We start from the raw sequence: 26,240 nt of genomic DNA, 5'->3' as shown, positions 1-26,240 counted from the left end.
CGGGGTCCTCCCCTATTTAACCCTGTGACTTCCTGCAGACTGTCCCTACGGAATCTTCTCGCCTTGACTCCGAGTGACAGAAAACTCTGGCGGTACTCATGGAGCCGCAATTACATTCGTAACTCTCGTTCTATTTTGTTCTTACTGACCGCCAGAGGCAGTGCTTCACACTGGATGACTTGTAACCACAAGGTCACGAGGAGGTCCTGTTTACCTCTAAAAAGTTGAGGGTCCCAACAGGACAGCTGTTTCAAAAGTATCCGATGCAGCCACATTAATCCTGTAGTATTGGGAAAATGTGTTTGTAGATGACAATGTAGTTGCCGCACAGATGTCACTTAAAGGGACACCTTTTAATGCCGCCCAAGACGTTGAGATGCTTCTTGTTGAATGACATCTCACTCCCGATGGCAATGGACATCCACAAGACGTGTAAGCATGGGTGATAGCCTCAACTACCCAATGTGACAATCTTTGCTTTGAGAGGGGCTGACCTCTTTTCGGCCCCCCAAAACAGAGAAAAATTTGGATTGCCGAAAATCTTTTGTGGCCCTGATGTAGCCACGGAGAGCCCTTACTGGGCACAAAAGTCTGAATTCACTTCCTCCTTGTGTATCCAACCCTGGAGGATTAAATACTGCCATCTCAATAGCCTGATTTCTAAACAGGGCAGAGAGCCTCTGGGGGGGAAATGCTGGGTTTGGCCACAACATCACTACTGAATCATCAGCATTCCAGTGCATGCAAGTTGTGCTAACTGATAATGCGTGTAACTCACTCACTCGTTTAGCCGAAGTAATGGCCAAGAGAAAAGCTGTCTTCAATGAGAGCCACTTCAAGTCACTGTGCTCCAGAGGTTCGAACGGAGGTAATGTAAGAGAATTCAAGACAAGGCTCAGGTCCCATGAGGGTACCCGAATGGACTGAGGGGGGCGCAGTCACTGCGCACCTCTAAGGAATTGAGTAACCAAGGCATGAGATCCCAATGTCTGACCATCTATTCGTACATGAAGTGCTGAAATTGCCGCCACATAGACCCTTAAGGTAGAAGCTGCCGAATCTCTTCCAGCAAAGATTGCAAAAACTGTAACACCAAGGGGACAGGACGTACCTCTGGGGACACTCTTTGCTCCCTACACCAATTAGAGAAGAATTTCCACCTATATGCATAAGCACTCCTGGTGGAAGGCGCTCTAGAGTTCACTATGGTGTTCTGTACATCTTGATCACAGACTCTCAAAAGTGGTTCTGGCCCTTCAGAGGCCAAACACAGAGATGTAGGCGTTCTGGATTTGGGTGCCAAATCTAACCTCCCAACTGGTGGCGGAGATCCCTCCTCCTGGGAAGGCTCCAGGGCTCCCCTTCTAAGAGCCTGTACATCACTGGAAACCAGGGTCTCCCTGGCCAGTTTGGCGCTACTAGCAGTAGCCTGTGGTGTCCCTGACCCGGGCTAGAGCATCCTGCCTCAGAGGACTGGATCTCGTTTGGCTCTTTGCGAAGGCGGTCGCATTTTTCTCTCCCCTCCTGTCCTCCCTTCCCTTCCCTGCTTTGCTCTCTCGTCTCGTCTCGTCTATTATCTAATACTTGAGAGCCTCTCTCTGCACTGCTCTCCAAACTGAAAAATCATGGATTTGATCAACTGGTCTCTCAATGCAATTGACACAATTTTCTCGACGAGAAGTTTAGGTTCGGGGGAACCTGGTTGTCCCAGCGGAACTTTCGCAGCTGGATATACGATGGACGCATGGGAAAGGTGGCGGGTCGTGTGTCTGGCGGCTCTTTCCGTGGAGGACATTGAAGATATCTACCCATTCGGAACCATGATAACTGGTCTTCTGCTGATTGGATTTGCCCTGGGTTATCGTAAAATTCAGGAAACGGGTACAGCTGTCAAAAGCCTCACTAGGCTGCCCGTTATGATCGAAGCTGTGGGAAGAGCGGTCAGTTCTGAAACTGAGACTATTAACCGCAATATGGATACCATCACGGAGAAGCTTTCGGATTTGAAAAGAAAAATTGATGGATTTGGAGACCAGAATGGACAAAGAGAGGTGCCGTGAAAAATGGAATACGGCCACTCGTACCAAGACTAAACAATCTTATCTTCTTTCGGCTCCCAAAACAGCACGGCTTCAAACAAGGTCGTGTTGCGAAACAATCCAGGAAGAGCACTGCAGTTGTGACGCTCTCACATTCCTTCCTTACCCCTTCTACAGACACCTGCGGATTGTTGACTTTGTCTGGGTTCTGATCAAGGTTGTCTCCATAGCAACGTGCTGTGTCGCTATCACATTCTGCGGACTGAGTCAATTTGATTAGTAAGCCAGCGCGGCAGCTCCACAGGCACACACTCACACACATACGCACATACACAGATACGCATTAACCTCCTACCCCCGATCCCTCGCCTTCGCTGCTTTGTTCCGCCCGCCTGACAATGCGGGTCCGACCGGCGCCGCAAATGGCTGCAGGACCCGGATGGCTGATAGCCAGAACTGGATTATTACCCTGTTGCAGTCGTTTGACTATGTTGTTGATTGACTATGTGCTTTTTGTTGCTGGGGTGTTTTTTCTGTTCTCACACTGTACTCTCATAAGAATATAGTCTGTGAATTATTTTTTTTTCTCCCCCCTCTCCTCATGTCATGCTGTATATTTCCTCTTCAAAACAAATTCCTCGTATGTGTAAACATACTTGGCGAATAAAGCTCATTCTGATTCTGATTCTGATTCCTCTGCTAGTGAAAACCAGAGGGGGCACTGGGTCGATGCTGCTGAGGCAAAGAAGTCCACTTCTGCTCTGCCAAAGCGCTGCCATATCATCTCCACCACCTCTGGGCTGAGTCTCCACTCCTCTGATGGAGGTCTGTGGCGTGACAAGAAGTCCGCCACCACATTTGTCACTCCTGGAATGTGCATTGCTCTGATACTCGCCAACCGAGGGAAGGCCCAGATCAACAGCTCCTGTGATACTTGAAGAGACTGGCTGGATCTTGTGCCCCCTTGATGGTTGATGTGATAAATCACTGATGTATTGTCTGATCTAACAAGAACATGCCTGCCTTCCAAATTCAGCGCAAAGTGCTTCAGTGCCAGTAGCACTGCTCGTAGTTCCAGGGTATTTATATTCTCCCCTTTTTGCCGGGATTCCCATTGCCCTCTGACTGCTCTGTGTTGACAGCCTGCGCCCCAGCCGGTAAAAGAAGCAACCCCTTTGGTCAGATATGACCTCCTCCTCCATGGTTTCAGTGTGAGAAGGCCTTGCTGTGCAATTCTGATCAACTTGTTCCTGTGCCCACTGGGATTCAGATGAAAACTGTTCACCCATCTCTGGAAGGGACGAAGCGAAAGGAGGCCCAACGGTATGACCGCAGCTGCTGCTGCCAGCATACCCATGAGTCTGAGGAAATACCTGAATGGTAACCTGGCCTGCGTTTAAAACTGCTGGAGGAGCAGCAAAATACTGTCCCCCTGTGTTCTGATGGCGAAGCTATCATCAATTGTGAGTCCAGGATAACACCTATGAACTTCACTGACTGAGTTGGGATTAACTGGCTCTTGCTGAAATTCACAGCCAGGCCCAGCCGGGCAATATGGGAGAACAGCTGTGTGATTTCCACCACTGCTTGCTCCTGAGAGTAAGAGCAAAGAAGCCAGTCGTCCAGGTATGGAAGTACCTGAAGCCCTTTGGCCTGTATTGGAGCCAACGCCGCTGTCATACACCTGGTGGGGATAGAGAAAGACCGAACAGAAGCACTCGGAACTGATAGACTTGATCCTGAAATGCAAAGCGGAGGAATTGCCTGTGCTGTGGAGTACACCACTGAGTTGATTTCAGCTGAGGAGACTGTTAATGAGCATTACATGTCCTTTCTATTAATAATAGATTATTTGGTGTTAAAAGGGAATTCTGATTATATTTAATTTGATTCTCTCTTTGCTTCTCTCAGCTTATGGAGGCGAAAACCATGTGCTACATCTTCAGGAACAACTACCGCCTGTGCAAAGAGATCAGTGACCGCGTGGTGCATCACTTCGTGCACTGCATTGAGACCCACGGCCGTCACGTGCAGTACCTGCGCTTCCTCCAAACCATTGTGAAAGCCAATGGCAAATATGTGAAGGAATGTATGAATGAGGTGAGAAGGACTTTGAGAGTTGTATGAATGTGTGATGGAGATATGTACATGAATCATGTTTATAATACTCAAAATATTTAAATACTATTTTTGCACATATTTTTTTAAATAATTTTATGATAGTAATCTTGAAAATATTTTAATACTCATTTTTTCATCACTCTCCACTATTTGTCCATATAAACTTCCCTTCAGATAAAAGTGAATTTATGTGTTTGTAGAGCTAAATCAGACTTTGTGTTTGTTTTGAGCCGTAGCTGGTGAACGGAGGAGAAGACGTGTTGGTTTTTTACAATGATCGTGCCTCTTTCCCGGTGCTGCAAAAAATTGTCAGCTCCGCGGGAGGAGAATGATGCTCTGGCATACCACATCACCCTGGTGGAGCTGCTGGCAGCCTGCACCGAGGGCGAGAACATTGCTATAGAGCTCAAGTGCAACTCACTTCTGCCGCTTGATGATATTGTCAAAGTGGTTACGTACGATGGCTGCATTCCAGAGGTGATGGAACATTAACCCTACCTGAATGTTCTCTTGAAAAGTTCACCATGGCATATTTGAAAAGTGATAGAGCTGTTGATTATGTTGTAATGATGCTTTTTACAAGCTTTTCTAAGTTATCAAATGGCATTAGTCTAATAATGGAGAACAAAATGTTTGCTCATCCTATTACAGTGCATCACAAGTTAAAAGTTAAAACTCTCAAGAACATGTACAGTATTGATCCTTGGATGGAAAACAGATGGAAATACCACATTGCTTTGATAATCAGTAGACAAAATGCACTACTATTCAAAAGTTTGGGGTCAGTCACTTTTTTAAAGAATGTAATGCTTTTGTTCAGCTAGGATGCGTTAAATTGGTCATAATTAAAGACATTAAGAATATAACAAAAGATTTCTATCTCAAATTAATTTTGTTCTTTTGAACTTTCTTTTCTATTCATCAAAGAATCCTGAAAATGTATTACATGTATTAAATGTATTACACTTCACACAAAATATCAAAACATTTTTAACATTGATAATAATAAGAAATGTTTCTTGAGCACTAAATCAGCATGTTAGAAAGATTTATAAATGTGATAATAAAGAAAAAATACACTTTAAAATATAATAAAGTAGAAAACCGTTATTGTTATAATTTTTATCATTTAACAATATTACTGTTTTTCCTATATTTTTTTATCCAAAAAATACAGCCTTTGTGAGAATAAGAGACCTCTTTTAAAAACATTTGAACGTTAGTGAATATATATTTTTGGCCACACATTTTAAAACGTTTGAATGTCAATGCATTAGATAAAATAACATGCCAAAACATTAATTGAAAAAAAAATAGTTTTTAAATTTTAAATAAATATATATTTTTAAAGTTTGACTTAAATATCCAAATACCTTATACTGCCACAGTATACCAAGGTACTGAATGATTACAAAGTACATGGTATTTACCTGGTACTCTAAGATACTTTATGGCATTGCAGAAAAAAAACATGGTAGTGCCATGTCCAAAAAAAACAATTAAAACTGTAGACGCTTTGTAAGTGACATCAGCAAGCCTTTTTGATTGTTGTTTTTATACCTTTTGCAGGTAAAAATAGCATATGTAAATTACGTGAACCACTGCTATGTGGACACTGAGGTGGAGATGGAGATCTACACCAGCAATCACATTTGGAAACTTGTAGATATGGCTAGGGTGAGTTAACTGACACCAACTAACTCTCTCTCTCGGTTCCCCTCCCTCACAATTTGTGAGGCATAATATACAGGCTTAAAGAGCTGTTTAGATCATCTGTGACTGATTTGTGCTTGCTATGTGGGTCCTAAGCATCCTGAACTGATGATGTTGTTGTAGGTGTCTAACAGCCCCACAGACAGGAAGCATGCTGATACATGCCTCGAAAAATACGTCACTGCTACCATCATGGCCATCGTCAAGGACTTCTTCGGCTCGCAGTTCTCTGTCAGCAACTCCTCCAACCTGCAGGTAGAGCGAGAATGTTCAATTCACAAGTTCTTCACCTCATTTCATCTCAGTCTGACATGAAGAGGAGACGTATTTCTCTCCCTGTGCTCTATGAATCAGTCATATTAATGTTGCTTTACTTATGCTGGTTGACATTGAGATATTTCTATCTCTTCGTTAGGCCCATCAAGCACCTTTCATTAAGATGCTGCAGTCCGCCTACAGACTCTACAACTGCATCTGGCTCAACTCCCTGCAGAAGACTAACATTGAGGGTTGCATCAAAACCCTTGCTGACATGAGTAAGTTTCACATCTGGCAGTGATGTGTCTTAACCCAAATATAACGCTTCCATGTGACAGAGGGATTCGGTTTGTGGATTAAATGTTTTTTTAATGAATAGTCACATATGGTATCTTCACCATGACTAAAAAAAATGCTTCCAGCTAATTATTCGATGCTGACATGTTTTTAAATAATGACCATCCTCCTTCAAATTTCTAAATTCCTGCAATTTGCACCTAATGAAATAAAAAATGAAGCAATTTTATGTCAAATCTATTTCAAATATCCAGCCTCTAGAATTTAGTAAATGTATTCCATTGAATACATAATGAGAAAGTAATGAATATATATATATATATATATATATATATATATATATGTATGTTTGTGAACCGTTTACAATTTTCTATATTTCTGTATAAATATGACCCAAAACATTATCAGACAAAGACAAAGAACCGAATCAAACAATGAAAGAAAAATTATAAATATTTTAAAAATTAAAATATTTCTTTGTCATTTATTTATTGAGAAAAATGATCCAGTGTTACATATCTGTGCGTTGCAAAAGTATGTGAATCTTTGCTTTCAGTATCTGGTGTGACCCCCTTTTGGTGCAGCAACTGAAGGTTGCTGATCAGTCCTGCACAATTACATGTAGGAGTTTTAGCCCATTCCTTAGTGCAGAACCACTTAAACTCTGTGATGTTGGTGGATTTCCTCCTATGAACTGCTTGTTTAGGTCCTTCCACAACATTTGAATTGGAATAAGGTCTGGACTTTGACTCAGCCATTCCAAAACATTAACTTTGTTCTTCTTTAACCATTCTTTGGCAGAATGACTTGTGTGATTCAAGATTTTTATTTGTCACATACACAATTATACTGAGTATAACCAGCAGTGAAATGTAGGTCAGGTCCGCTCCAAGGACAGTGCAATTATAAAGTATACAAATATTAAGAAAAAGAAAAGTAGAAAAAAATAAAATAAAATAAAGATAAAAAATATAAATATAAATGTGCAGGTCGGTATGTTGTTGACTTAGATAATAATAAGAGGAATGTGCAAAAAGTTGTACAGGGTATTTAAATAGCAGCAATATGAGGTAGAAAAAATTCTGAATAGCTTATTGATGCATCATGCTTGGGGTTGTTTCTTGCTTGGGGCATCTTGCTTGGGGTTGCATCTTGCCTGATGTTTTCCTTTAGCATTTGCTGGTATAATTCAGAATTCATTGTTCCATCAATGATGGCAGGCTGTCCTGGCCAAGATGCAGCAAAACAGGCCCAAGCCGTGATACTACCACCACCATGTTTCACAGATGGGATAAGATTCTTAAGCTGGAATGCAGTGTGTTCTTTTCTCTGAACATAATAGCTTCCCATTTAAACCAATAAGTTCTATTTTGGTTTCATCCAGCCATTAAACCTTTCTCCAATAGTTCTCTGGCTTGTCCACATGATCTTTAGCTAGCAATTTTCTTTTTGGAGAACAGTGGCTTTCTTCTTGCAACTCTGCCATGCACACCATGGTTGCTCAGTGTTCTCCTGATGGTGGGCTCCTGAACATTAACATTGGACAATGTGAGAAAGGCCTTTAGTTGCTTAGAAGTTACCCTGGGAACTTTTTCAACCTTTCAGACTATTACACGTTCTGCTTTGGAGTGATCTTTGTTGGTCAACCACTTCTCGGGAAGGTAACAGTGCTCTTGAAGTTCCTCCATTTGTACACAATCTGTCTGACTGTGGATTTGTGGAGTCCAAACACTTTAGAGATGGTTTTGTAACCTTTTCTAGCCTGATGAGCAAGATCAACTCTTTTTCCGAGGTCCTCATTAATCTCCTTTGTTCGTGACATGATTCACTTCCACAAACATGATCAGACTTTGATAGAACCCTGTTCTTTGAATAAAACAGGTCACGTTCTGGCATTTGATAGTCATTGCACTGACTGAAAACACCTCTGTACAGATGGACTCTAATTTGACCTTTAAATTAAGAGCTAGTCCAAGAGATTCATATATGTTTGCCACTCACAGATATGCAATATTGGATCGTTTTCCTAAATAAATAAATGGCAAAGAAAATGTTTTTGTCTCATTTGTTTGATTGGGTTCTCTTTGACTACTTTCAGGACTGATTATGTTTTGGGTCATATTTATGCAGAAATATAGAAAATTCTAAAGGTTCACAAACTTTCCAGCAGCACTGTGTGTCTGTCTGTATATGTGTATACATCTATCTATCTATCTATAGACACAAACACACACGTAATATAATATAAATATATATATATATATATATATATATATATATATATATATATATATATATATATATATATATCAGGAAGGAAGGGTGTGTGTGTGTGTGTGTGTATGTATGTATATACAGTATATGTGTGTGTGTGTATGTATGTATGTATATACATCTATCTATCTATCTATCTATCTATCTATAGACACAAACACACACACACACACATATATATATATATATATATATATATATATATATATATATATATATATATATATATATATATACACACAGTGGTGTGAAAAAGTGTTGGCCCCCTTCCTGATTAATTTTTTTTTTGCATGTTTGTCACACTTTAATGTTTCAGATCATCAAACAAATTTAAATATTAAATCAAAGATAACACAAGTAAACACAACATGCAGTTTTTGAATGAAGTTTTTTATTATGAAGGGAAAACCAAATCCAAACCCACATGGCCCTGTGTGAAAAAGTGCTTGCCCCCTAAACCTAATAACTGGTTGGGCCACCCTTAGCAGCAACAACTGCAATCAAGCGTTTGCGATAACTTGTAATGAGTCTATTACAGCGCTGTGGAGGAATTTTGGCCCACTCATCTTAGCAGAATTGTTGTAATTCAGCCACATTGGAGGGTTTTCGAGCATGACCCGCCTTTTTAAGGTCATGCCACAGCATCTCAATAGGATTCAGGTCAGGACTTTGACTAGGCCACTCCAAAGTCTTCATTTTGTTTTTCTTCAGCCATTTAGAGGTGGATTTGCTGGTGTATTTTGGATCATTGTCCTGCTGCAGAACCCAAGTTCGCTTCAGCTTGAGGTCTCGATCAGATGGCCGGACATTGTCCTTCAGGATTTTTTGGTAGACAGCTGAATTCATGGTTCCATTTATCACAGCAAGTCTTCCAGGTCCTGAAGCAGCAAAACAGCCCCAGATCATCACACTACCACCACCATATTTTATGGTGTTGGTATGATGTTCTTTTTCTGTGTACAATTACACACACACACACACACACACACACACACACATATATATATATATATGTGTGTATGGTATGTATGTATACATAATATTATGTAAGCAAAAACTTTTAATTTGGATGCGATTTAATTGCAATCGTAAGAAATTTTTGATTATCTTGTTCCATGGTTTAATTCTGTTTGGTTAGTTGTTAGTTCTGGATAGACAGGTCTCAGAATTTCACGTGGTGTGAATTTAAACCTGGTTTAACATTCTTAATTATATACAGTATTTATGAAATTGATTGACATTTAATTCAAAAAGTACTGCAAACAAAAATCACAATAGGGTCTGGCTGTTGAATATGCAACCTGTAAAATAAATAAATGAATAATGTATGAATAATAGATGTTATATGTGGAAACTGTCACACAAGTTTACTCTTGCCTTAAACTGAAAAATACTATAAAAATGTCCCCAGAATGAAGAAGGAAATTACAGAATAGTGTTTGCCATTGGTGTTTTATATTAATATGTTTAACAAGCTATATGTAAGAAAATGCAGAAAGGTTATAAAGGCATCTCCATCTAACCCTGTTCAGCTAAGAGCTCGGCAATCCCCATTCCAGTGGACCTGGACGGTCAGATCAATACCCTGTTGCTAAGACACACCAGCATGGTGCAGCAAGCAGTGAAAGGAGCCCGTAAGGAGCCTTTTGGGGCCCATGATTACAGGATCATTGAGAAACTACAGGTAACGTCACCTTCAAATCTAAAACTCTCACTGTTACACAATCTCACAGTTTTATAAAGGCAACTGACCAGTCAGTATCAAATACCGTATTTTCTGGAACATGAATTTCATGCAGCATCTGAAGTGTGCTGCAACTATTTACTTTCAGTTTCAGTTTAAGTCAATTTAATTTAAGTTTGCCATTTATAATTAATGTTGTTTGTAATGAATGCCTATATGTTTGTTTTATACTTAAATTTTTAATTTCATTTCATTCCTGTTCCTGTTCTGTATCTACTGGATACTATTAAATGTAAAAGATTTAAGTGAGGGGAACTGAAATACATCTTTATTGTGTTTATAATGTAAATTGTAAAGTGTAAACTTTACATTTATTTCTTAATGTAATAATAACGTGACTTATACAACTATGCAATGTTTTATTTATGTCAAGATTTTCATGATATACAAAAAACAAACAGCTCAATGAAATTTTGACCCTGTGCAGCTTATTTTCTGGAAAATATAGCCTTCCAGAAAGCTATTATTAAAAAAATCATTATTATAATAATAGTATACCACATTGCACATCATCACTGATCTGATCATTACCTTATGCTAATCAGATAACAGTAATAGTATTTGTGCATGTTAAATGTCTGTTGTCTATGATACTGACTACTCCTTTTGATTGGATGTTATATGTTTCAGGGAGTCGTGGTGTATCTGGAGGAGCAGTTTAATCCGCAGGTGCATGCAGAGTTTTCTGTATTAGTAGACGTGCTGCAAAGCCCAGAGATGCTGTTTCCTGAGTCTACACAGCTCCGCAGTGAGGATGGAGCCTTCATGTCTAAGTGAGACACACACCCACATCAAACTAATTAAAACAGTGCGTCATACGCGATGAATATATTAAACAAGTCCAGTGGCAGTGTTAAAAATAGCCATAGGTATAGGTATGACATTATAAATCCATGAGAATTTCTGCTATAGCTCCAAACATTTACGTCAGCAACACCCTTAACTGATTGTCTGTTGTATGTTTGTCTGTAAAAATGGGTTTAAAACATGTAAATACCAATTTGAATTGAAAATATGTTCATATTTGTATGAATATGTTGGACCCGGTTGTGCTGTGATTAGTATACCAGCAGCATCATATATGAGCTATAAAATGTGTTTGTTGTGTATGTGCCTGGGGTTCTGAGTGCCTTTTATATAAGCAATCATCTGAGTCTGAGCAAGATGTACCTCTAAAATCACAGACCGTCTGCATGTGATTATGTAAGTCTACACAACTAGGACATAAAACAGATTTCCTGTTTTATTTGCCACAACATTTTTGGACATTCCATTTATTAAAATAACATGACATGACAAGGAAAATTGTTGCAAAAACAATTCAAATACTTATTGAATTGAAAACGGTCTCAATCTGCCAACCCCATAGTATGTGATATTGTCATATGTAGCTGGACTTTTTCTTTTAGTTTTTTTCTTAAAATCCGGCTTGCAAATCAATTGATTTTAGTTACAGATATCAAATATATGGATTGATTACTAGGTAAACCACTGTTCAAACATTTTGGGTCAGTAAGTTTTTATTTAATTTTTTAAAGAAATGAACAGTTTTGTACGGCAAGGATGGATTAAATTGAGAAAAAGCAACAGTGAAGACTTTTGCATTGTTACAAAAGTATCGTAAGCAGCGCAACTGTTTTTAACATTGATAAGAAATGTTTCTTGAGCACCAAATCACATATTAGAATGATTTATGAAGGATCATGTGACACTGAAGACTGGAGTAATGATGCTGAAACTTCAGCTTTGCCATCACAGGAATAAATTATGTTTTAATATTAAAACAGTTATTTTAAATTATAATAATTTAGAAACATTCTTGTTTTTACTGTATTTTTAATTAAATAAACAGCCTTCGTGAGCATAAGAGATTTAAAAACATAAAAAAAAATCGTACTGACCTCAAACTTTTCAACAGTAGTGTACTTTTTGTCCTTAAATATTTTAATAACATCTGATGGTTATATAAAATCCAGTTTTGTCATGTGTCTAGCCTGTAAATGGGACTGTTATCTGCATAATCTATTGTTTTCAAGGATTTCAATCTCAGCCAGCGTTACTCCACTAAACACAAAGAATTATATTCTAAGTGTTTTAGGAAAAAAAATGAGATGACAATGTATTTTGATACATCAGTAATTGTATGTATTGATATTAGTTAAATGCATAGTTGCAAAACATTTTGTAGTTGATGTGACTGGTCGAATGGCCAAGTTGACGTCCTTAAAGGAACTTTTTTTGAAAATAGGCTCATTTTCCAATTCCCCAAGAGTTAAACAGTTCAATTTCAAGTTTATTTGTATAGCGCTTTTTACGATACAAATCGTTGCAAAGCAGCTATACAGGAAATTAAGTTTCCACAATATATTTATATATTGCAGAACCTTAATATATTGAACTTATGGCAAAATTTGGCAATTCTGTATGTTGTCTGAGCGTTGGCATCCTCTGAGGTCCTCTGAGGGGTTGGCATTATCTTTTCTCAGGTGTTCGGTCATCTCAGATCATTTAAGGGTTGGATCCAGATTGATGCTTCTGTAATTCCTATATTTCTGTAATTCCTATATTACTGTAATTCCGATATTAATCCCGTGACAGAAACAGAGAAACAAATAGAGACATAATTAGCATAGCTGCTGTTCCATCTAAGCAAAAATGATTTGTTCAACCCAAGGTAAAGAATAATAATAATGTACATTTGATCAGATATAACTGCAGTACAAGATTATAAGATGCATTATGTGAATGCTTGGCTAAAGAGATGCGTCTTTAATCTAGTTTTAAACAGATAGAGTGTGTCTGAACCCCGAACGTTATCAGGAAGGCTATTCCAGAGTTTGGGAGCCAAATGTGAAAAAGCTCTACCTCCTTTAGTGGACTTTGCTATCCTAGGTACTACCAAAAGTACAGAGTTTTGCGACCTTAGAGAGTGGGTTGGATTGTAGCGTGGTAGAAGATGAGTTAGGTACGCAGGAGCTAAACCATTTAGGGCCTTATAGGCAAGTAATAATATTTTGTAAATGATACGGAACTTAATAGGTAGCCAGTGCAGAGACTGTAAAATTGGGGTAATATGATCATATTTTCTTGACCTGGTAAGAACTTTAGCCGCTGCATTTTGGACTATCTGTAGCTTGTTTATTGAAGATGCAGGACAACCACCTAGCAGTGCATTACAATAGTCCAGTCTAGAGGTCATGAATGCATGAACTAGTAGCATGTTTCGAAGCTTGGCAATGTTTCTAAGATGGAAGAATGCTGTTTTTGTAACATGGGAAATATGATTTTCAAAGGACAAGTTGCTGTCTAATATAACACCCAGATTGTTGACTTTAGAGGACGTAACAGTACATCCATCTAGTTGCAAATTGTAATCCAAGAGATTCTGTGTACTGTTTTTTGGTCCAATAAGTAATATCTCTGTCTTATCTGAATTTAATAGGAGGAAATTATTGGTCATCCAATCTTTTAAATTTTTTACACAATCTATTAGCTTAGATAGTTGAGAAGTTTCATCTGGTCTTGTTGAGATATATAGTTGAGTATCATCAGCATAACAATGAAAACTAATCCCATATTTTCTAATAATATTACCAAGGGGCAACATGTATATTGAAAATAGCAGAGGACCTAGGGCAGATCCTTGTGGTACTCCATACTTTACTGGTGATAATTGAGATGACTCCCCATTTAAATGAACAAAGTGGTAGCGATTGGACAGGTAGGATCTAAACCATCTTAAAGCCTGCCTTTGAATACCAGTATAGTTTTGTAATCGATCTATGAGTGTGTCATGGTCTATAGTGTCGAACGCAGCACTAAAATCAAGTAATACTAGCAATGAGATGCAGCCTTGGTCTGAAGCAAGAAGCAAGTCATTTGGAACACAATTGAGCAGACACAAATTTTTCTAAAATTTTACACATAAACGGAAGATTTGAAATGGGTCTGTAATTTGCCAGTTCATTAGAATCTAGTTGTGGTTTCTTATTAAGAGGCTTAATAACCGCCAGCTTGAATGGTTTTGGGATGGGACCTAAAGATAACGATGAGTTAATAATATTGAGAAGCGGTTCTTCTACTACAGGTAACAACTCTTTCAGTAGTTTAGTGGGTACAGGATCTAATAAACATGTTGTTGGTTTAGATGCATTGATAAGTTTATTTAGCTCTTCCTGTCCTATAGTTGTAAAGCTCTGCAGTTTTTCTTTGGGTGCGATGAATGAAGCTGAACTACTAGACGCAGTAGAATATACATTTGTTATTGTATTTCTGATGTTATCTATTTTATCAGTAAAGAAATTCATAAAGTCATTACTATTAAACTGGGAGGGAATATTTAGATCGAGTGGCGTGTGTTTATTTGTTAATCTAGCCACTGTGCTAAATAAGAACATTGGATTGTTTTGGTTATTATCTATGAGTTTGCGGATATGCTCTGCCCTGGCAGCTTTTAGAGCCTGTCTATAGCTGGACATACTGTTTTTCCATGCAATTCTAAAAACTTCCAAGTTAGTTTTTCTCCATTTTCGCTCAAGATTACGAGTTTCTTTCTTGAGAGAATGGGTATAACTGTTGTACCATATGGCGCAGTACGTTTTTCTCTAACCTTTTTCAATTTGAGTGGGGCAACAGCTTCTAATGTATTAGAGAAGATAGTGCCCATGTTGCTAGTCATTTCGTCTAGTTCATGTGTATTTATGGGAACACAGAGCAGTTGAGATAAATCAGGCAGGTTATTTGTGAATCTGTCTTTGGTGGCTGGAACAATAGTTCTGCCCGGACAATAACGCGGAGCCATATAATTAATATCAGTAATACGCAGCATGCACTATACAAGGAAATGATCAGTAACATCATCACTTTGAGGTACAATATCTATATCGGTTAGATCAATTCCATGCAATATAATTAAATCTAGCGTATGATTAAAACGATGAGTGGGCCTGGTGACGTTTTGCTCCAAAAGAGTTTATTAGGTCAGTAAACGCAAGTCCTAACGCATCATTTGTATTATCAACGTGAATGTTAAAATCGCCGACAATTAGCACTTTATCAACATTAACCAATAGATCTGAGAGGAAATCTGCAAATTCTTTTAGGAAATCTGTATATGGCCCTGGCGGTCTATACACAGTAGCCAGAGCAAGAGATAGGAGAGATTTCTTTTGCATATCTAACAGTGTAACATTAAGCAGAAGTATTTCGAATGAGTTAAACCTCCTGTATCCTGTTTTCTGAGTAACATTGAGAATATCACTATATATTGTTGCAACACCGCCACCACGACCAGTCTTAAGGGTGCTCATGTTTATAACAGTAGCTTGGTGGAGTAGGCTCATTTAGACCAAAATATTCATTTGGTTTAAGCCAGGTTTCAGTCAGGCAGAGAACATCAAAATTATTATCTGTGATAATTTCATTTACAATAACTGCTTTGGGTGCGAGTGATCTAATGTTTAGGAGCCCAAGCTTTAAAAATGCGTTTTTCTGGTTTAATCACGATCAGATTTTTTCTAGATCCTGCATTAAATTTATATTTTGACCTCGCTATTCGGAGAACAAACACAGTCTGTATAGATTGGACAACGCAAGTACTTCTATCTTTTAAGTGGGTAGAACAAAAGTCATCATAGCAGTTATTTGAGAATTGGCTTACTAGTCAGATGGAGCGTAGCGTCCTGGAGATGTTGTCCGACAGGAGTTCCGCTCTGACTCTGCTGGGGTGCAGGCCATCAGCACGAAAAAGCCTAGGATGCTCCCAGAAAAGATTCCAATTATTAACAAAGAGCAGTTTCTGTTCTTTAAACCATGACAATAACCATTCGTTTAAAGCAAACAGTCTACTGAACCTTTCGTGTCCTCGTCGATACGTGGGAAGCGGTCCTGACACGATGATCGTCGTCGCGGGCGATGTGCTGCGTACCGTCTCGATCAGGCTCCTGAAGTCCCTCTTCAGTGTCTCCGTCTACCGCAGCTTGGTGTCGTCAACCCCCGCGTGCAGCACGACAGCACCGATGCTCTCGTCGCCCTTCAGGATCGCGGGTATCTGCACAGAAACATCGAGAACACGAGCACCGGGGAAACAGTGAGTGTGCACTTTACCTTCAGCTAACGTAGCACGGACGTGCCGGATGATGGAGTCTCCGACGATCACAGCGTCACGTTCCGTCTCGCGGAGGGGAGCGAAGTGGTTCCAGGTGGAGATCTCGAAGACCGGAGGCAGAGAGGTCGTCGCCCGGGGCCTGGCTCGCGTCTTCCGCTGCTGGTGCACCCAGGGTCCGTGGCGTCCCGGTGCCGGAGTGAAGGACATCTGGGAAGATCGCGTCCTGGGTGCACAGGGTCTGTGCAGAGAAACACACAAAGTAGAGGTGGTGGGAGTGTTAGCAGCGTGCTGTATACTTACCCCGGACTTGTGAGCGTCAGCCCGGGATGTTTCCAGCGTGGCTCTCTGCTCTCTCAGCTGGGCCTGCTTCTCCACGGCCTCCAGCTCCAGCTGCACCGAATGCAGCTCGAATGTGTCCTCACCTGCACTCAAAGGTAGACACAAATCCGCCATTTAAGCAAGTAACAGTGAAACAATAGTAAAGGGTGGGAATAGAGTAATAGAGTAAATCAAAATAAAACTAGTGATAACAAGGCGTTCTGATTGGTTTTGTTTTAGAATGCTATAGGGGACATATTCACACTTTATAGAAATGAAAATTATAGTGTATAAAATTGTAATTTTATACACTATCACAAAAAAAGTAGTCCCAGCTAGTCCCCACCTGAAAGTAGTCCCCACTCCCCAGCTAGGTAACTATAGTTATGATATAGCTGGGGACTACTTTCAGGCGCTACGTAATATCATTGCACCTGCTGCACCCGTGGTATGGCAGCAAAGTACCTTGATTATTACGCCGGAATGAGAGTATAGTTCCTAGCCATATATGCCTAGAAAATCGCAACTTTTTATTTTCCGTCAGTCTTAGTGCACGATGTATCTAAAGAAGAGTCAAGTTTTAAATAGGAAAAATTAAAACTCGACTGTTTAACTCTTGGGGAGTTGGAAAATGAGCCTATTTTTTTAAAAAGTGGAGTGTTCCTTTTAAATTGTTACATGTTTAGTGTGAAATATGATACAATATTCTCTCTCAGGCTCATCAAACTCACAAAGAAACTGATGGAGAAAGAGGAGAAGCTGTGTATTAAGATCCTGCAGACCCTGCGAGAAATGCAGGATAGAAAATAAATATTTGATGATAAGGTAAGTGTGGTGGCAACTTTCAATAACCTTATTCTGGCCTTTTTTGTTCACACTTTTTTTATGAGTGAATATATTATCTTAGTCTGTAATTATGAGAATGTGTAGAAAATGTGTTTCTTAGACAACCTGCCACTAACGACCACCTGTGATGTCATAATACCTTTAGGGAATGTTGTTGCCATGCCAGTAACCACCAGAAGAGGGCGATAGTGCCAACATCAAGGACTGTGAACCCTAATGACCCCTCCCCTCAACCCATAGAGCCAAGAGTGCTTGTGTGTGTGTGTGTGCGCGCATGTTTATGTGGTTTATGAGGACACAAATTTGTATAATGACATGGGTATGACAGAGGTATTACAATATGAAGGTGGTTTATGAGGACACTGCCTATGTCCCCATAATTCAAAAGGCTTAAAAAACATACTAAATGGTGTTTTTTTGAAAATCCAAAAATGCACAAAGTCTCCTGTGAGGGCTAAGTTTAGGTGTAGGGTTGGTGTAGGGCAATAGCACACACAGTTTGTTCAGTATAAAAACCATTATGCCTATGGAGAGTCCCCATAAACCATAAAAACCAACGTGTGTGTGTGTGTGTGTGTGTGTGTATGCGGGCATGCGAAGTGAAGCGCAGCTCCTGGGCCTCTGCAATGTCGTTGCCATCTGTAGCAGGGTGAATGCTGGGAGTCCTAAAGCTCCAGACAGTTAATCAGCATTCAGCAGAGAAAGAGTCCTGCGCTGTTACATAAGCAAAGGCACATGAGGACATGCTCATAGTGTTCGAGCAAGTAGCCAAATCACCCAGCATCACAAATCAATACTGCAGAGAGCTGACTACGGCCTTGCACATGCAGAGAATGAGAGTAAAACAAAAAGAAGGAAGATTAGAAAAATAAGAGGAATGAAGGACAGGAAAAGCTCTAGCAGATTAATTCCCTGTTGTTGCATCATAAACATTATGACAACATAGCCATTAGTGGCGGAATGTCTTAAATGTAACAAAGACTTGTCATAAGTTTAAAAGTATAAAGACACGTTTCTATTAGCGCGATTTCAGCACAGTTTCACATGCAAAAAAGGGGCATTTTCAGTAGCATAGCGAAGTATGAAGTGCAGCTTTTTTTTGTTTTGTGTGGCGAAATTTTGTGAATGAGCGAAATCTATGTGAGGAACTTTTTGACGCTCCCAAGCACATGGATTTTTTATTAGAAAGACTGAAATCGACGCCGAGGAACAGTAGATGTTTCTGAACCTTATAAGTTGTTACATCTCTCTACCACAAATTTTATTTTTGTTCCACATCTTTAATGTGTTTGTTTTTTGGAGCGTTCGTTCTTGACAGGGTTTGTGTCATTGTATTAGAAACATTATGACATCATAGTCATAGTTTATGATATCACAGTGAGGGGTGGAACGTTGGAACTTATTTTCGTCAGTTGAACTTGAATCAGCATTTGATCAAACTGAATTTGTTGAATCAGAAATTCGCTTGTGAAATTTTGCCAAGCAATGGTGGATAAAACCGCACATTCAAAGCGAGTCAGATTTGCGCTGTCTCCCCACCAAATAAATTATAGTTTGTATAATCTGTAGGTGTTTATTTTGGAGCATTCATTCTCCACAGGGTTTGGCTGTGTATATGTTTGTTGTGTCATTTGCATGATAAAGTTTATGACATCCAGAGCTGGTTAGATTACTTACAAATTGTAATTTGTAACTGATTCCAAATTACGTGACAAAAACTCTAGTTAGTAATGTAATCCATTACATTACACATTTAGACTACTGTTTGATTACTTTTGACCTAACTTGTTTATTACATTGAATTAAGTAGGATAATCTTGCACAATATTGATATAAAAATGCAAAGAAGCAAATATATTCCATTCATTGTTATTGACAACATGAAGTGCATTAAACATTACATTACTTTACTTACTTCATTTAGCAGACGCTTTTATCCAAAGCGACTTACAAATAAGAAAAAGTAACTAAAACTAAAAGTTAACACTCTGTAAATACTCTATACACACCCATTTAAGAAAATACAGAAATTAAATAAAATTGACAAATGCATACAACAACAACATTTCAATAGTAAACATATAAAGGAAAAAATAAATAAATAAAAATAAAAAGCGATCCTTTGCCGGTGTCCTAGCCCGGTGGAGTCGCACGGTAGAGTCGATGGTCTTTACACTCTTTACTTTTTACTTTTAGTCATTTAGCAGACATTTAACATTACGTTATCAAGATTTCCCAAACTGTGGTTCGTAAAGGAACTGCAGGGGGTTTGTGAGTTTAATGAAAAGCAAATAATTAATTAAATCTTAAAAATGTAAAATTATTATTTTTTTCGCCTTGTGTGAAACTTCCAATCGCACAGATTCCTTTTAGAATGGCTGGAATTCACCCTCAAAATTTCGCCAAGCAACGGTAAATGTGGCCACACCTTAAAAGGGATTTGTTTCATCTTTTCACCAATAAAAAAAGCAGGTTTGCACAATTCCACATCTGTATGTGCTTGTTTATATAGGAGCTTGTGTTCTCCACTGGGTTTGACTGTTTGCCATATAGCTGTATCATGGTCATTATGACATCACAGTGAGTGGGGGAATGTCTTAAATGTATTTTAAGTGCAAAAGAAGTGTGAAAGTGACTCAGATTTGTTCCATCTCTCCACCACAAAAAAAGATAGTTGTGTAATTCCGTGTCCGTATGTGTTTGTTTATTTTGGAGCGCTCGTTCTCCACAGGGTTTGGCTTTTTTGCTGTGTTTTTCCTGCCCTGAGAGTGGTGCTGCGGTTTCATGCAGGCCTGCTCGGCCCAGACCGCTGGCTCCCCGGGAGAGAGAGAGGAGGAGGGCGAGCGAGGGAAAGAAGGAGGGAGGGAGCGAGCATGTGAGAAGCCATGTGAGGGAAGAGAAAAAAGTGTGGCACAGCAGCAGGCGGAGGGATTGGAGAGGCGCGGTGTCTGCTGAGTCCATGAGGCGACGGAGCGGGGGGGGGGGGGGTGTTTACGTAACCGGCCTGCAGTGTCTGAGCCAACCTCACGTGGCTCATCATGTTCTCGCTCTCACTCACTCGCTCGGTCTCTCCCATCATTTAGCACTTGTTTATCTCAGTGCTTTTTCTCTATAGTCTTTGTTTTCAGGTTGAATTTCTCTTGTACTAGCTTGAAGCCATTCTGTTTTTTTTCTTTGTATCTCTCACCAATGAATTGGTGATTTGGTTACTGAGCAGGAGGTCATGATTCATGAGCAGATATAATTGGCCTCTCTCTCTCTCTCTCTCTCTCTCTCTCTCTCTCGAATGATCACTTGTGTCAGCGTGGTGAGCTGAACGTGAGCTTGTGTCTGCACACAATGTTCAAAATGTTTAAAATGTCAAGCGTGTGTTGTTGTTCCACTGCAATTTTAGATATGTGGTAATGGCCAAACAGTCACAGCAGAGAAAGCTGAGCTCAAAGCTTCAAAGTGGCGAGAGTATCCGTGTATTTTCCTGTGTGTTTATTCAGTTTTTGACACTATAGAAGAAGTGTGTGTAGTTGTGTTTAGGAACATTTGACTTGTGGTTCCAGGGAGGGTGTGGTTTTGACTGTTCTATTTTTAATTGATTTATTGGCTTAAATTATTTATTCATGCAACCTTTTTTTTAAATTGTGTTCCCATCTTTAATCAAAAAACACTAACTTCCTCTCGCCCTTGCTGTAATTTATATTTTATATTTTCGTGACATATTGTCATAAGGATAAACTAAGAATAACGTTTTCTATAAGTTCTAATTAGTTTTTAAATGTCATCATTTTTTCTTTAAATACTGTGTAGTCACTTTATTTATCGGCCTCAAAATTTTGCAAAATTTTTTTTTTTTTTTTTTTTTTTTACAGAAATCAGATATGCTCATCAAGGCTGCATTTATTTAATAATATAAATATTGTTCTTATTCATATTAATAATATTATAAAAAGTAATACCGTGAAACGTTATTGGTATTCAAAATTACTGTTTTCTATTTTCATTTTGTTTTACATTTATTTATTTCCGGTGATTATTATTTTTTTAATAGATTGAAATATATTTTTTTAACAATATATTGGTACTGTCACTTTTGATAAAATTAATGCATACTTTATTTTCTAAAAAAAAAATAGTACAGTAGTTTTAATCATTTCAAATTTGTATAAATTCTGTATATTAAATCAAGCCAAATTGTTGATGACGTCTGCTTAAAGGCACAGATTTACTTGACTGAGCGATAAAACAAAAAGTTCTGAAACTTCAGACCGTCATGTACTGTACTATGTTCGTGGGCAGGTTGTGTTCTAACATAGTGAACTACGTCAATGAAAATGCAAGCCTGTTTATAAATCCCTCTGGCCAAATTTCCAATACTGGCACAAGCACCAGCAGCATTTTCATGGAAAGGGGGTAATAGATGCACCGCACAGGCTTTGTGTTTTTGCAGAACGTGATAAATTTGTGAGTGAGCATGGCTCGGTATACGTGTGAAACCCTTCTGTGAGACAGCCAGTCCACTTCTGGTCCTTGCGTACTTTTTCTCTCTTTTCCAAGATGTTTCTGTTCATTGCATCCAGCTCTTGTTACAAATCATTAACCGCGGCCTGTTCTGGAGTGTGTTTATTTAGAGTAATACCTTGCTTCTCACAATTTGGGCGTACCCTTGAAGTAAACTCTCTCATACCAGTATTTGGTGACTAGTTGTGTGTGTGTGTGTGTGTAAACAGGCCTCTCCTGTTTGTTGACAAAGGAAAGAAAAGCCCTGTTACATAACAGCCTATGCCTCTCTCTCTCTCTCTCTCTCTCGCTCTCGCTCTCATCCTGCCTGTATTTCTCTCCAGCCAAGTTTCACACTACCGCCCGGAGGCAAAGCAGCTTTCCAGATTACCAACCTCAAACGGTTAAGCTCCTCACACACATGCAGATACACACACATCACTGCACACACAATGCTAGGCCGGGGGTGGGAACGGGACATGTACACGCTGTAAAATTCACTCACATACATCAGCTCTGTGTGAGCAGGTCTCCCTGACTGCGGTGGAATAAGACTGTTTCAGCCCACACACAAATCCCGCCAGAGCTCTTAGACCAAAGCCTACATGGACACACACACGTTTAACCCTCGCCAATTGCCACATGCCAACATACCTGTTCTGCTGCAATGAAATAAAGTGAAATGTGGCATCCCTGCTGCTACATTGAGCATTTGAAATCTATACAAAACACATTCGCAATGCATTTAATTACTGTGGGGGACAAACAGGTTTGAGACCACATTGAACTTCTGGGATTCAAAATTTGGATATAAGCAAAAATTTTAAGTCTTAATCTTAAATCTTAGTTTGTAAAAATAAAATGCTTACTATTTTCCCCACTGTAAAAAAAAAAATTATAATTATATAAAGTGTATGTATATCTATATATGTATGCGTGTATGTATATATGTATATATATATATACAGGTCCTTTTCAAAAAATTAGCATATTGTGATAAAGTTCATTATTTTCGGTAATGTACTGATAAACATTAGACTTTCATATATTTTAGATTCATTACAACACAACTGAAGTAGTTCAAGCCTTTTATTGTTTTAATATTGATGATTTTGGCATACAGCTCATGAAAACCCAAAATTCCGATCTCAAAAAATTAGCATATTTCATCCGACCAATAAAAGAAAAGTGTTTTTAATACAAAAAAAGTCAACCTTCAAATAATTATGTTCAGTTATGCACTCAATACTTGGTCGGGAATCCTTTTGCAGAAATGACTGCTTCAATGCGGCGTGGCATGGAGGCAATCAGCCTGTGGCACTGCTGAGGTGTTATGGAGGCCCAGGATGCTTCGATAGCGGCCTTAAGCTCATCCAGAGTGTTGGGTCTTGCGTCTCTCAACTTTCTCTTCACAATATCCCACAGATTCTCTATGGGGTTCAGGTCAGGAGAGTTGGCAGGCCAATTGAGCACAGTAATACCATGGTCAGTAAACCATTTACCAGTGGTTTTGGCACTGTGAGCAGGTGCCAGGTCGTGATGAAAAATGAAATCATCTCCATAAAGCTTTTCAGCAGATGGAAGCATGAAGTGCTCCAAAATCTCCTGATAGCTAGCTGCATTGACCCTGCCCTTGATAAAACACAGTGGACCAACACCAGCATCACTGACTGTGGGTACTTGACACTGAACTTCAGGCATTTTGGCATTTCCCTCTCCCCAGTCTTCCTCCAGACTCTGGCACCTTGATTTCCGAATGACATGCAAAGTTTGCTTTCATCCGAAAAAAGTACTTTGGACCACTGAGCAACAGTCCAGTGCTGCTTCTCTGTTCAAAAGTGGCTTGACCTGGGGAATGCGGCACCTGTAGCCCATTTCCTGCACACGCCTGTACACGGTGGCTCTGGATGTTTCTACTCCAGACTCAGTCCACTGCTTCCGCAGGTCCCCCAAGGTCTGGAATCGGTCCTTCTCCACAATCTTCCTCAGGGTCCGGTCACCTCTTCTCGTTGTGCTGCGTTTTCTGCCACACTTTTTCCTTCCCACAGACTTCCCACTGAGGTGCCTTGATACAGCACTCTGGGAACAGCCTATTCGTTCAGAAATTTCTTTCTGTGTCTTACCCTCTTGCTTGAGGGTGTCAATGATGGCCTTCTGGACAGCAGTCAGGTCGGCAGTCTTACCCATGATTGCGGTTTTGAGTAATGAACCAGGCTGGGAGTTTTTAAAAGCCTCAGGAATCTTTTGCAGGTGTTTAGAGTTAATTAGTTGATTCAGATGATTAGGTTAATAGCTCGTTTAGAGAACCTTTTCATGATATGCTAATTTTTTGAGATAGGAATTTTGGGTTTTCATGAGCTGTATGCCAAAATCATCAATATTACAACAATAAAAGGCTTGAACTACTTCAGTTGTGTTGTAATGAATCTAAAATATATGAAAGTCGAATGTTTATCAGTACATTACCGAAAATAATGAACTTTATCACAATATGCTAATTTTTTGAAAAGGACCTGTATATAATACAATATATTGCCAAAAGTACTGGGTCACCCCCTTCTAATGAACAGGTTTGACTACTGAACACCTCTGGTGTGACTTTATATGCGGACCTTGAGCCGAAAACTCATCACCAAACACCAATGACTTGTATATGAGTACTGTCATTTTAGACAATTTCAAAACTGTTGCAACAGAGATGGAAATACAGTTTTTAAATACGTGAATTGTTTCCATCTTTGTTGCCACAGTTTTGGAAGTGCCTTCTTCTGTTCTAAAGAAGGTGGTGTCCCAATACTTTTGTCCATATAGTGTATGTACAAATCATTGGTGTTTGGTGATGAGTTTTCGGCTCAAGGTCTGCATATAAAGTCACACCAGAGGTGTTCAGCTGGGATTAGGACTTGGTTTTCTGCAGACCTGTCAATTTCTTCCACACTGACTGAATAAATCATCTCTGTTTGTACCTTGCTTTATAGACAGATGCATTGTCATGTTAGAATAGAAAAGGGTCCTGTCTAAACTGTTGCTATAAAATTAGAAGCACACAATTCCCTAGAATATCATTATATGCTTAAACATTAAGATTTGTTCTCATGGAAATTACTATATATATATATATATATATATATATAAAATTATAAATGGCTTTGTTCCATTTCATTGAAGTGTTTTGAAGTTAGGATAAAATTTATGAAAGCAATGTTTTTTATATATATATATTTAGAGCTGTCCTTCCATTTGACTCTATATCACTTGCAATTTCATGTTTTAGCCACAGGTGTCGAAAGAGTGCCCAGATTTTCATATTGCATCTTTAATGCATCATCTCTTACACTGTTGAAAATTCTTCCTTCTCTTTTTAACTGTGTGCTTGTGTATTTGTAAGGGTGTTGTTTTTTTTCCATCCCACCCTCATTGTTTAAATAAGTCATCAAGCATGATGCAAGAGGTGTGTGGTCACCATGGAAATGAGCCCAGAACATGCTGTACTGCTCCTTTTTCTTTAAGAGTCAGAAAAACACACCTGCAGATGATACACAGGAGGTCCAGAGTATGAAGCAGGAGTAAGCTTTAGAGAGAAGGCTAACTTTAGGAGCAGCATGTTCTCAACAGCTTAGATCATGTTCTCTATTGATATTCATCCTGGTCAGCTTGTCCTGCATACACACCATTGGAAAGCACCATAGTTACTTCATAGGGATATTTTTAGAATGGAATCTTCAAAGAATAAATGGAAAATCCAAGCAGGGCCAGTGGAATTTGCTTAGTACAGTGTCTGGATCTTTGTCACATTATTATTTACAGGGCATTACTAAAGTAATCAGCTTTACTAAATATATAGGCTGCATTTTTTATCTAAAATAGTGAAAACAAATATTGTAAAAAATAGTTTTCTAGTGATATCAGAATTCCAACTTTCTGATATATGTTTGCATCACTCCGCTTGCGGTATTTCTCGAGCGTCATGGCAGATGCCCAAATCCATTATAATTTCATAAATAATATTGTGTTTGTGTCATGGAATGTAGTT

At 39.1% G+C, this 26,240-nt stretch overlaps 1 pseudogene across 1 annotated transcript in view; it reads left to right on the top strand.

Moving 5' to 3' along the window:
• Nucleotides 1-26,240, top strand: part of LOC306843023 (inositol 1,4,5-trisphosphate-gated calcium channel ITPR2-like) — a 92,585-nt pseudogene that overhangs the window by 21,615 nt on the left and 44,730 nt on the right. The window contains exons 25-36 of the transcript in view: nucleotides 2,743-2,913; nucleotides 3,052-3,118; nucleotides 3,250-3,419; nucleotides 3,575-3,665; nucleotides 3,951-4,139; nucleotides 4,397-4,637; nucleotides 5,730-5,837; nucleotides 5,997-6,128; nucleotides 6,289-6,409; nucleotides 10,235-10,386; nucleotides 11,077-11,219; nucleotides 17,587-17,695. The product of the transcript in view is annotated as an inositol 1,4,5-trisphosphate-gated calcium channel ITPR2-like (transcript). The remainder of the gene's footprint in view (nucleotides 1-2,742; nucleotides 2,914-3,051; nucleotides 3,119-3,249; nucleotides 3,420-3,574; nucleotides 3,666-3,950; nucleotides 4,140-4,396; nucleotides 4,638-5,729; nucleotides 5,838-5,996; nucleotides 6,129-6,288; nucleotides 6,410-10,234; nucleotides 10,387-11,076; nucleotides 11,220-17,586; nucleotides 17,696-26,240) is intronic.

The sequence above is a fragment of the Barbus barbus genome (genome assembly GCF_936440315.1).
Source record: "Barbus barbus genome assembly, chromosome: 23".
Taxonomy (NCBI): domain Eukaryota; kingdom Metazoa; phylum Chordata; class Actinopteri; order Cypriniformes; family Cyprinidae; genus Barbus; species Barbus barbus.
This window is presented reverse-complemented; position numbering and strand designations above follow the sequence as displayed.